This window comes from Hipposideros armiger, unplaced genomic scaffold (genome assembly GCF_001890085.2).
Source record: "Hipposideros armiger isolate ML-2016 unplaced genomic scaffold, ASM189008v1 scaffold_419, whole genome shotgun sequence".
Taxonomy (NCBI): Eukaryota; Metazoa; Chordata; class Mammalia; order Chiroptera; family Hipposideridae; genus Hipposideros; species Hipposideros armiger.
Window position 1 is genome coordinate 449454 of NW_017731769.1, and position 13308 is coordinate 462761.

Sequence of the window (13308 nt, forward strand, 5' to 3'; positions counted from 1 at the left end):
CAGCGTCCAGACACTTCTGATTATGGCAAACTACTGCTTGAGCAACGTTGACCAAAGCGTTAACATCTCTTAAAATCTGTATACATTTTTTCACGTCCCTGGTATTCATAAATTCATATTTATACTAATTATAGTTTTAATATGTTATGAATTATATTTATAAATTTCCTTAAACTAAAGTTCTGCTATTATAAATAAAATAAAATATATTTATAATTTATTTTATATTCATATATATAAAATCACAAGAACAATGATGATTACTCATATGACAATAATGATCATGATGAAGAAAATGCTTCATTGAGAAGAATAGAAGCAAAGCAACATAACTGGACAGCATTGACATATAAGATGGGAAAAGGCATCAAGAATTTAAAAGTTATGAAATCTTTGTGCAGTTTGAGAGGAGTGTAGAGAGGGTGATTAACTTTAGATTTTGTTGAGTCAATTGTGCATGTTTGAATACCCAAGGGTAAACCACTAAAAAAAAAAATAGAATGTATAACTTCCAAACCAGTAGAGGGGAAAAGAAGGAACTAAATTTTTTTTAATAAAACTTGACTGATTTAATAGATAACAGGAAAGGAGCAAAAAGCAGCATAGAAACAGAAAGGACAAAATGAGGTGGTAGAAATCAGTGAGATTATACCAGTAATGACAATAAATGGAAACAAAAAGAAGGCAGAAAGCAGTGGGTTCTCCCTGAGCAAAGCCCAAGCCACTGCCGCCAGCAGGAGGCAGTAGGAGGACAGTCCTCTCCCAACCTCTGGGCTTCTGGGGCCCATGGTCTTCTAGGGTGCTGTCACCTGGCCAACCCTACCTGTGAGAAGGAGGGTAGATTGAGTCATATGGACCCATTGGTAGGGCTGCCAGAGCCTCTTTTAGAAATTGAGGGGATGGAAGTAAGGGACACAGGTTTGGCCCTAGACTTCTCCCTTTCTTTGAAACCTGGCTCCTTCCTGGTTGTTATTGTTCTTTATCTTCTGTTTTCCTTAACACTGTGCCTGTCACATAGCAGGTGTTCAATACATTTTAGTGAAATGAATGACTGTAACCTTATCTCCACTGTCTCTGTGGCTAAATACAGTGGATAGTTTGCAGTCGTTTCCTCATTGGATAATTCTGGAGGATGTGACAATGATGATGGCAGATGGTGTCCCTAGAAATGCAGGATTTGCACGGTGATTTGAGCCTGCAGTGCTGGGGGTATTAATAGGAAGCAGGGTTTCTGATAGTGGAGCCTGAGAAGACACATAAAGCAAAGGTCCTGGGAAGAGGGTGCCTCTTTCTGGGGGTGAGATCAGCTTAGCAGAGAGAAGTGGCAACATTTGTATCTGCCCCTGCTGCCCCTCCACTTTTAGTCGCCTGTTCACCTCTGCAGAGAGCCTGACTGCATGCTGCGGGCCAGCACCCTGCCCTAGGGCAGTCTGGCTGGGGAGGGCACCCCAAAGGGGAGCCCCTCCCAACTGTTTTCCCCACCAGCCCTCCTGCTGCCCCTGCTTCCTCGAGCCCCCTGGGGGCCCCCTGCCCTCACTAACTAGACTAGTTTGCAACTGATGCCTGGATCAAGAGTCGTGACTTCCAAATCCAGGAAACCAAGCCAACAAGGGAAGGGGACAGCAGGCCCCAGCCTGTAATCACTGGGCCTCAGCAGGTGCCAGGAAAGGACCATTTGTGGGGAGGACTGTGCGAGCACCCCTCACCTGCAGCCTGTATCTTTTGGCTGTCTACACAGTCATCAGATGGATCTTAACTAAAAAATCAATTTGATCGCATTTCTCTCCTGCTTCAACCTTCCAGTGGCTCCCTACTGTCCTCAGAATAAAGTGCAAACCCCTTTCTACAGCCCACAAGGTCCTGTACAACGAGGACGTTGGCCCCCCATCCAGCCTTGTCTCCTGCCAGTCTCCCCAAGTGGCTGCAATCTGAGGCCCAGGCTCCACCACCCCTCAAATGAAGCTCTTACCTGCCATTCTGGGAGCCTCTATGCACACTGCCTTTGTGTCCTTGAGCTTCTGTGGCCTGTGAGTGCCACCCTGTGCAGAGGCTCAGGCTTCCTAGGCCCCTACCTTCTGACGACCCAGTTGTGGGGTGGTAGGGTAATGCCTCCTCCAGCTTCGCTTCCCCAGATGCTTAGCTAAGAAGCCACTAAGGCTGCATGGGTCTTAGCCCAGCCTGCAGGACATGCGAAGCTGGGAAGTGAGAAAGCTGGAAGGCCTGAGAATCGAGAGCTGTTGGCAGATCCCTCAGGGTCCTCCAAAGAGTTCCTTGTAGTAAGATTCCCTGTCATAAGCATCCTTTTCCTATATCGCATGAGGCAGTTGGATTATGAAGGTCATTTGTCCAAAATACTAGCTCACTCGTTCTCAGGTGCCAGGAGCATGCAGGGAAGTTGCTGATCCCCTGCAGGACCCCCACCACGATTCATGGGCACCTTTTCCCCTGACAAGACATTTCAAGCCAAGAGTCTTCTTCCTCTTTTACCTCAGATCTTTTTAATTGTGGTGAAATATACATAACATAAACTTTGCTATCTGAATCATTTTTAAGTAGACAGTTCAGTGATAGTAAGTACATTCACATTGTTGTGCCACCATCACCACCACTTATCTCCAGAGCTTTTTTCATCTTGCAAAACTGAAACTCTCCCCCACTAACTCCTTACCCACCTCCCCCAGCCCCTGCCAAACACCATTCTACTTTCTTTCCCTATGAATCTGACTCCTCTAGGGACCTCATACAAGTGGAATCATACAGTATTTGTCCCGTGTTTGGCTTCTTCCACTTAGTATAATCTCCTTAAGCTTCATTATGTTGTAGCGTATGTCAGAATTTCTTTCCTTTTTAAGGCTGTATCATTTTCCATAATATGGTTATATTACCTTTTGTTTATCCATTCACTAATTGATGGGCGTTCGGGTTGTTTCCACCTTTTGGCTCTTGTGAATAATGCTGCTGTGAACAGATATCTGTTCAAGAGCCTACTTTCAATTCTCTTGAATATATACCTGGAAGTGGAATTTGCTGAATCAATATGAAAATTCTTGCCAACACTTGTTATTTTCTGTTTCCTGTCATTATTATTTTTTATAGTAGTTATCCTAATGGGTGTGAGGTGGTATCTCATTGTGGTTTTGATTTTCATTTCCCTAATCATTAGTGATGGTGAGCAACTTTTCATGTGTTTATTGACCGTTTCTTTATCTTCTTTGGAGGAATGTCTATTTAAGCCCTTTGCCCATTTTTTAATCAGGTTTTTTGTTTTGTTTTTGTTCAATTGTAAAAGTTCTTTATATGTTCTGGATATTAACCGCTTTTTAGACATATGATTTGCAAATATTTTCTCCCATGCCATAGGTTGCCTTTTCACTCTTTTGGGTGTTTCCTTAGACGCACAAAAGTTTTTAACTTTGATGTAGTCTAATTTATCTACTTATTGTTTTGTTGCTTGTGCTTTTGGTGTCATATCCAAGAAGCCATTGCCATATCCAAAGTCATGAAATTTCTCCCCTGTTTTCTTCAAGAAGTTTTATATTGGGTTGTCGGAAAAGTCATGATGCATTTTTTGCAATGAAAAACATAGAAAAAATATGTCATGACTTTTCCGACAACCCAATAGTTCTAGCCCTTACATTTAGGTCTTTGATCCATTTTGAGTTCATTTTTGTATATGGTATAAGATGAGGGTCCAAGTTCATTCTTTTGTATAAAGATGCCCAGTTGTTCCAAGACCATTTGTTGAAATTTCTCAGCTCTTGAAGGAAGACATAACAAGGAACAGGGTGCCTGAAAGTGATTGGATGACTGTGAACAAAGGTTTTTCATCTCCCTGAACCACTCACTTGCTCAAGGAACCTGTGTAAGTCAGTCAGCTCTTACTCATTCATCATTTTATCATTCATTCATTTGCCATTGATTGATTGATTGATTCACTCATTCATTCATTGATACAGCATGCAATTCCAAAACTCTGAACTCACAACCTACGTAGAATTTAGAGGGTCTGTGGAATTGGACAGGGGAAGAATATTCCTTACGTTCACTAACCTCTACTTGAAATTTAGCATTATGGATAATGAATGCAGGCAACCAACCACAGGAAGATTGGCAGTAAGTGTAACTTTTTCACCAAGAGAAATCCCTGATATTTTCATAACATGCTACTGTGGAAGCAGCTCTCTCCAAATATCTTATACACTTGTCACTACTTACAAATTACAGTAATTATTAGACCCGCCATTCTATCTTATTATTTAATGCATCAATGAAGATGCATGTATATTTTACAACATCACAACTGTAATTTTTTAAGATTTTGATAACTGTATTTCAGTGAAACATCTTTCCTTTGTAATCCTACTTATTTTGTTTCACTCATTGAAAAACATTATTCCAAGAAGGGCCCCACAGGCTTTCCCAGATGATCAAGGAAAAGGTTAAGAAGCCCTGCCCTATGTTGGTTTTTGGGGACACAGCCTCCATTAAGATCCCATCTGCTGGGAGTGTGTGTGGCTGGGAGGCATACAGATGTGTAGAGACAACATAGTATTGTGATTTCTGTGCCACAGGCACCACCAAGCTTTGCAATTCTAAGTTGAGCAGCCATTTCTTGAAGATCTATGAGGAGAGACCATCCACTCATTAGCCTTGAGGAGTGGTCCTGCCCCGGTGACCTCTCTGCCCCTCTTTATGCAGGTAATGAGATTCAGAGGATGCAGCCCTGCCTCCTTGGCAGTAGAGATTCAGCTCCTCTTTCCCCTCTTCTGCTAACACCAGATATATTCAGCTGTAGGAGCAGAGATGCTCACTGCGCTCTGGTAGCTATGGAAATCCCAGGGTTTCCCTAGCAACGGCTCTGGTTCAGCCTTGTTGCTAGGGAACGCTGGGATTTCCTAGGCTGCTGCATGAGCAAGACTGCTCTAGCCCTTGGGCAGAGGCATGAGCACAGTTGTGGGTCTGAGGCCCTGGGATGGATGGTCCCCTTTGGACTCTGATCTTTTCAGGGCACCCTGGGCCATAGACAAGTTGAAAGGGGGTTAGGAGGGAGTCCCGTGGAGTAAGAGAACTAATTAGAAAAGTCCAAATGAGTCCAACAGACGCCAGGAAGTAGAAGACACTGGTTTTACAGAAACTCTTCAATCTTGAAGTCCAGCACTTGGCTATTTGTACAAGAATATCATGCAACACATACCTGCTTGGTTTCAAGAGAAGGCCCAAGGTTAGAACTAAGGCCAGCCTCATGACTGTGCACCCTAGGCACTCCCACAGGACCCCATGCTTAGACAGGCTCTGCATGCTTGATATAAGAATGCTCTAATATCACCATCTTGAAATTCAATTTTTGAACAAGAAGCCCTGGATTTTCATTTTGCATTGGGCTCTGCAAATTATGTAGCCAGTCCTAGTTATAAGTCCCATTTTGCAAAGGAGAAAACTGGCCCACAGGGAGCAGGTATAATTAGTCCAAGTTCACATGTCAGGAAGCACACCTTAGGGACCACTGTATTTGCCCTTAGCTGCTTTTAGACACCAGCACTGGGAGGGCCTTGACCTGAACAGGCCTTTAATATGGGAAGGCACTCCTGGGATCCCCATGGCAGGAAGATAAGGATGGCTAGAGTCATGGTCCCCTCATTGGTTCTAAGGGTTGAACAAAGAACGGGAGAAAGCAAGGGTCAGCTGAGTGGCACGTTGGTTAGGAGTTGGCTTGGGACACCAGCTCTGAGCAGCAGGGCCCCGGTTCGGATCCCACATGAGGGCCAGTGACGCTGCAGCCTCTACAGCTAAGATGGTCAACAACAGCTCGACCTGGAGCTGGGCTGCCATGAGTCACCGGTGACGGTGTAGGCTGCAGTGGGGCTGGCCAGCAGTGGGCATGAGTGGCTGTCCAATGGCCAGCAAGCGACTGCCTCACCTGGGAAGAGCACAATGATAATACCAACATGGGCCAGTGAAGCAACGTCCTCCACAACTAGACAGAAGAACAAAAAGGACAACAACTTGTCTGTTCCCCTTTCCCGATTCCCCAATGCTGTTCCCCTCCCCCAATGCCCCAATTAAATCTTAAAAAAAAAAAGAACTGGAGAAAGCAAGGCTTCCGGGAACTCCAAGTCTAGTAGAGCAGAGAGCCAGCATGAAGGAGATATAATTGGCATAGGACAGAGGCAGCGGTGAGTCTACGGCAGGTGGTAGCAGCACTGGTTCTGCTCATGTCTTAGAAAGCCCTGAAGGGGATGTTTGCTTCCTTCTGCCCTGGATCCTTTAGAAAGTGGGTGTTTCTCATCCCTTTGTCTTCTAGGTACTAATTCTATGGCAACAGGAGAAGCCCCATGCAACATTATACACATATTTAATGAGACTTCCTGCATGCCAGAACCTGGGATGATATCTGTTCTGGGTTGAATTGTGCCCCACTCCCACCCACCCAAAATAATTCATATGTTGAAGTCCTAACTCCAGTACCTCAGAATGTGACTGTATTTGGTAATAGGGTATTTAAAGAGGTAATTAAAGTTAAATGGAGTCTTTAAGGTAGGACCTAATCCAATATGACTGGTGTCCTTATAAGAAGAAAAGATTAGGACATATGGACAAAGACAGAGGTAAGACTATGTGAGGACACAGGGAGAAGACAGCCATTTGCAAGCCAAGGAGAGAGGCCACAGGAGAAACCAACTCTGTTGACACCTTGAGCTCAGATTTCCCAGGCTCTAGAACTGGGAGACAACCTATTTCTGTTGTTTAAGCTCCTCCAGTCTGTGGTCCTTTGTAATGGCAGCCCCAGAAGACTGATATAATAGCTTTTACTGCTCCCACTCCTATAGAATAGACTATAACTATCTCACAGTGGAGGTACCTGAGACTCTGAGGAGTTAAGTATCATGCTTAGGGTGACACCAGCTACCCCACCGCCATGTCAGGGCACAGACTTAGCTTAATTTGACCCCCAAGCCAGTCTTTACTACTCAGCCAGCCTGGGTGTGTTGCACCCCAGCCCACTGAACTCAGAACAACCGGAGCCCTTTCTTGGGCATGCCCGTGCCTCTGCTGTCCTGTGGGCTCAGGGACGCCCGGCTCAGCTCTCCTGCCCCCAGGCCCATGACCAGCACATTTCTGTCCGGGATTCCAGTTTCTCCAAGTTTCCTGGTGGTTGGCACCTATGCCCCAGGCTGAGATCATTGCCCTGGCTGGCTCCTTTCACAGGAAGACCTAAGGCCATATTGACATTTAATGACCCAATGACCCAACAAAAGAATGGATGTGAAAGGACTTTGAAAAGTATCACAAAGCAAAGTGGCAGCTGCATGGGGTCTCTAAGCCCTCAGCCCTAGGGGGACACCTTCCTTTGGGGTTAAGGTGGCTACCCCAGGAAATCCCAGGTTCTGCTGCCTTCATACAGAGGAACAATTCAGCATTCTTTGTTTGACTCTACTTTCATGGGTGAGGCAGCCAAGTACCATCCTAAGCAAAGAGCTATCTACCCAGAGAAAACCATGTCACTCTCCTGGAAACCAAAGGCAACTGCAGGTAGTTAAGGGCAGTTTGCTTCTTTTTACTTTTTTTTAAAAATTAAACTAACAGGGCTTTTTCAAGGCTTAACGCACATGCAATACATTCTACAGATTGTCAGTGTAAAGCTTGATGAGAAATTTAACAAATCTACACCCCCATGTAATCATCCAGGTCAAAATGGTTGTTGTGATTTTAGATAGAAACACCTGCCTCTCTGCTAGAAGATTTCCATGAACAGTGTGCCATGCCAGGCCATGCCAGGTATTGAGCCTAAGGATGCAGAGTTGAGGCACAAGGTCAGTGGAGTAGGTGACCTTGTTAACCTAGAAGGACCGGAGCTAGAAGAGAGAATATAGGGGCTGGGGAGCACAGAGAGGTGTATAGATCTAGCTGGGGCTAGTCACGAAAGATTCCCCAAGAGCACGTGACAGGTGAGCTGGGTATTGTCAGATAAGAATGAGTCTTCTAGGGGGAGATGAGACATTGTAGATATAAGGATGTGCAAAGGCTTAGGGGTATCAAACAGCTTAGGAGAAAAAGTTCAAAGTAAATACAGCATAGGATGGTTCACAGGGTACACACTGGGGTCAGGCACAAGATATGATTGTAGAGAAATGAAACCAGGCTTCTTGTCCAACTTAGAAGCTGTTTCTGAACTCAGAACACTCAGTGCCTGCCTGTCAGATGGTCACGTCAGGCTTTATTGCTTGTGGTCAAAGGCCTGCTTCACGATACATGGGACAAAGCACAGGGACAGCTGGATTCTCATAGCAACGTCTGCAACAAATGTGGATCTCTGCCTGCAAAGGGACATTGCAGAGCAAGTTACATAAAGGAGATTATTTGTCTAATAGATTGCAGCACACATTGATCCAGGTATCTACAATCAGCTGAGCACTGATGTTTAAAACAGTCAGAATCAAAGAGATGTTTTGAGTTCTAAAACCTAAATGTCTGTTTCACTTCATTATCCCAACATGTCATTTTCTTCCTCTTTGAACACTTGTCTTGTCCCCAGAATGTGTCTTTTAAAGCTGCCTTAACTCCTTTCCGAAAAAAAGAATAGTATCAAAATAGATGACCACATACATACATGCATCAGAAACAGTCCATCATTTCACACCATCCCTGACATAAACTTATGTACAAGTGCTATATACACTTAAGTCTGCTTCGGGACCATTTCTTCTGTTCCAATAGTTGTTTATTTGTTCCTGGCCCTATACCATGCTGTTTTTATTTACTGTGCTTCCTTGCTTTTTAAACATTCAAACATTCTCAAGTGTCTCCCATTAAAGAAAAACAACAACAAAAAAACAACAACAGTTCTCCCCATGTCACTTCAGCAAATCACCACCTACTATTCTTCTCTTCTTATCCTTTTACAGTCAAATTTCTCAAACATGTTCTACATATATTCCTCTACTCCCTCACCCACATTTCACCCCTAAGCCACCACAACCTGATCTCCACAGAAATTTCTCTTGCTAAGGTCTGTCTCTTGATACACTCTCCCCTTCCTTCCGTGACATTCCATTCCCTTGGGTTTCCTGCAGTCACTTCCCTTATTTTTCTTCTCTTTGCTTTACCCCGTCTCCCCTTCCCATTGCTTACACACCGAAGCTCCTCCTGGGACTTGGGTCCTGGGTGGCCTTCTCTTAGCACACCCACTACACAGTTGCCCTAGGAGTGCTCCCCACATCGTGACATAGGCGATGGTATATATTCATCAAACACCATTTCCTTTTCCTCCTTTACTTGCAGCCAGACCACATTTCCCAGAATCCCCTGTGATTCACTGTAGTCATGTGACTGAGTTCTGATCAGTGGAAGGTGGGAAAAAGAGACAATGACTCTTGCAGAGCTGGCCACTCAAACCTCACTGGTGGTCCTCCAACATCTCTCTCTTCACTCACCTGCCAACCAGGTGCAAAGAAGCCAGTGAAGACCTCGGAGAGCTTAGGGGCCTCTGGAGCTACCAGGCAGAAGGAAGCTGGGTCGCTAATAGCCTGTGTGGAGCAGAGCCCAACCCCTACTCCAACCCAATGACTTTGAACGACAACGTGATTGAAAAATAACCCCTTATTGAGTCAACTCACTGAGATACAGAGATTGTTAGCTACAGCAGTTAGCCCACCCCAACTAATACACTATCTCTATGCTAATGACAACCAAATATATGGATTCCAAACCTATACATATTGTGTATTAAATAATTGACAATGGTGACCAAAATGATAGGCTAGACAATGATTTTTAAGTAAATTATTAGCAAGTCACAGAAATTCACTATTTCATTTCAATAAGTATTTATTGAGTGCCTACTGTGTACCACACACTGTGCTGGGCTCTAGGATGGCAATGATGAGCAAAGATAGACCCAGTTCTCGCTCTCACAGTGTAGCATCAGTTGGATGACAGCAAATCCTCACATTTCCTTTGTATATTCCAGCTGTCAGAAACTTCCTCAGCACTTGCTGCTTCACACAAGCACACCATCCATAAAACTGAAGCTGCCCCTCTATAGTCCTTAGAAGCCACTATTAACCTTTGTAAAAGGGTACGACTGGATCTAATAGCACAACACCTCTTTCTCTGAAGAATTTTTCAGGGTTTTTTATTGTGGTAAAATATACATAACATAATATTTATCGTTTTAACCATTCATAAGAGTACAATTCAGTGACATTAAATATATTCACAATGTTACATAACCGTCACCACTATCTATACTCAAAACTTTTTCATCATCCCCAGCAAAAGCTCTATACCCATTAAATAATAGCTCCCCCTCCCAGTCCCCGCTAACTTCTATTCTACTTTCTGTCTCCATGTATTTGCCTATTCTAGGTACATCACGTAAGTGGAATTATGCAATATTTGTCCTTCTGTGTCCTGCTTTTTTCACTAACCATAACGTTTTCAGAGTCCATCCATGTTAGAGCATATATTAAAATTTAATTCCTTATTCTAGCTGAACAATATTTCATTGTGTACATACACCACATTTTGTTCATTTGTCTGTTGACAGACACTTGAGTTTCCACCTTTGGGCTACTATGAATAATATTGCTATGAACATGGGTATACAAATAGCTTTTCAAGTCCCTACATTCAGTTCTTTGGTGATATACCTAAGAGTGGAATTGTTGAGTCATATGGTAGTTCAACACTTACTCTTCTGAGAAACCATCAAATTGTTTCTCCAAAGTGACTGTATCATTTTACATTCCCACCGGCAATGTATCAGGGTTCCAATGTCTCCACATCCTTGGGAACACTTGTTATTTTCTGTTTTACTTTTGAAAATTATAGCCATCCTACTATATATGGAGTATTGTTTAATAATTTTTTAAAATATAAAAGCATACATGAATAGAATCTTGTTTTAAGGACTTCAAACCCGGAACAGAATAAAAAGAGGAAGTCCATTTCACTGTAGCCCCTTCCAAGGGTCTTCCCCTCTGCAGAAAAAAACCACTGTTGAAAGTTTGGTATCCATTCTTCCAGACCTTATTTTGTGCATTTATATTCTTACGTAGATATGAATGCAAAATTACACATAATGTATATGCATACATTACTCCAATAATGTCAATTGCCATCCTTTTTTCCACTCATGCCACTCTTCTTTCTGTTAGAGAAGTTGCATTTCTGATATCTTGCCCTTAGCTTATCCCACTGGTTATCATGTGGTCTTTGATTTCCAGGAAGAGTTAGCTGTGTTGGGCAATTTTGTCACGAGCAGCAGAGCTTTGGTGTCCATCTCATGCAGAATGCATTTTCTCCTATCACATATACCAACACAATATGAACTTCTATCACATGTACCAAGAGCTATGCTCCTTTGTCTCTCTGAAATTAGCTTCCTTTGTCTGGAAAAAAAAAAAGAATTGGAAAGATTTTCTCTCTTTTGAAGAAAACAGCTATCCAGCAGTTCCAAACAAGGAACAGTCCATGTTTGATGGGAGAGCGCCCTCTGCTGGCCTTAGTAGTTTGGGTTCTCCAGAGAAACTGAACCATTAAGAGATGAAAGGGGTCTGAGGAGATTGATTTATTATAAGGAATTGGCTCACAGGATTATGGAGGCTGACAAGTTTCAAAGTCTGCAGGGTGAGTCAGCAAGCTGGGGACCCAGGCGAATGGATGGTGTAGTTCCAAAACCCAGAAAGAGCCCAGGTTTCAGTTCGAGTCTAAAGGCAGGAAAAAGTCAGGTCCCCGTTTGAAGGAGGGCAATTTGCTTTTCTCAGTTTATAGATTTAAATGTTAATCTCATCCCAAACAGCCCCTCACAGAAACACCCAGAATAACATTTGACACCCCATAGCCCAGTCAACACATACCATCAACCATCTCACTGGTCACGTGAGCTTCTGTGGGGGCCTAAACCCATAGCAGGAAGCTGTGATGCACTTAAGTAATTGCCCTGATGGGTGTTGTAGGCAATCAAAATTCTAAGTAAGAAATTAGTAATAGAAATCATAAATTTATTTATTTGTTTTTGTTTGGCTTCTTTTTTTAAAATTACAGTTTATTGGGGTGACAACTGTTAGTCAAGTTACATAGGTTTCAGGTGCACAATGCTGTAATACATCACCTATATATCACATTGTGTGTTCACCACCCAGAGTCAGTTCTCCTTCCATCACCATATTTTTTACCCCATTTACCCTCATCTACCACCCCCTTCCCCTCTTCCCCTCTGGTACCCACTAAACAAACTATTGTCCGTGTCTATGAGTTTTGTTTCTTTATTTGTTTGTCTTGTTCCTTTGTTGCTTTCAGTTTTATATACCACATAACAGTGAAATCATATGGTTCTCTACTTTTTCTGTCTGACTTATTTTGCTTAGCATTATAATCTCAGAAAGAAGTAGATTCAACTCAGAAAAAGGAAGTGAGAGGCAAGAAGTAATAGTTGAACAAAAACATTTGTAAAATGCAGTGGTAAATCTGGTAATGATTGATTAGAAAATGTAGTAAAAAAAAGTTGAGTGTTTTAGAAAGAAAAAGAAAGAAATCATAAGCCAAACCAAAGAGAAAGAGAATAGGAGAAATTATCTAATTTCCACTTGAAAGTATTTAAGCTCATTGAAACAAAGAGCGCATTGTGTTAGTTAAAGAGTAGTGTGATAGAGCAGTAAGAGCAAGAACTTTAGAGTCAGAAGCTCTGAGCTTGAGCCTCAGCTTCCATGCTTAAACTCCCTGAGGCTCAGTTGCTTTATCTATAAAGTGGGGTCATAATAATCTCCACCTGACACTGATAATGCAAAGATCCAGTCCTTTCTCAACCATAAAGAGTTCAGGAGGGGCGGCCAGTTAGCTTAGGTGGTTAGAGCTCAGGCTCATAACACTGGAGTTGCTGGTTTAATTCTCACATGGGCTGTGGGACTGCGCCCTCCCCAACTTGACTGAAGACAACTACTTGACTTGGAGCTGATGGGTCCTGGAAAAACATACAATTTTATTCCCCAATAAAATTCCTTAAAAAAAAAAGTCCTGAGTCTGGGAGTTATAGGCCATTGTTCCTGGAATGATCTAATTAAGCCTGGCCAGCAAGAGGGAAAAAATGGCTGTGGATGAGGAGAGGACCAGAACTTGGGAAAAAATGATCATGACATTTTGAAGTTCATAATAATAATATACTTGAACTAAAACATGAACTCTAGGGCCGGCCGAGTGGCGCGATGGTTAAGAATTCGCTTGGGATGCCAGAGGGCCCCGGTTCGGATCCCACATATGAGGGCCAGTGACACTGCCCTCTACAGCTAAGATGCTGAACAACAGCTCAAC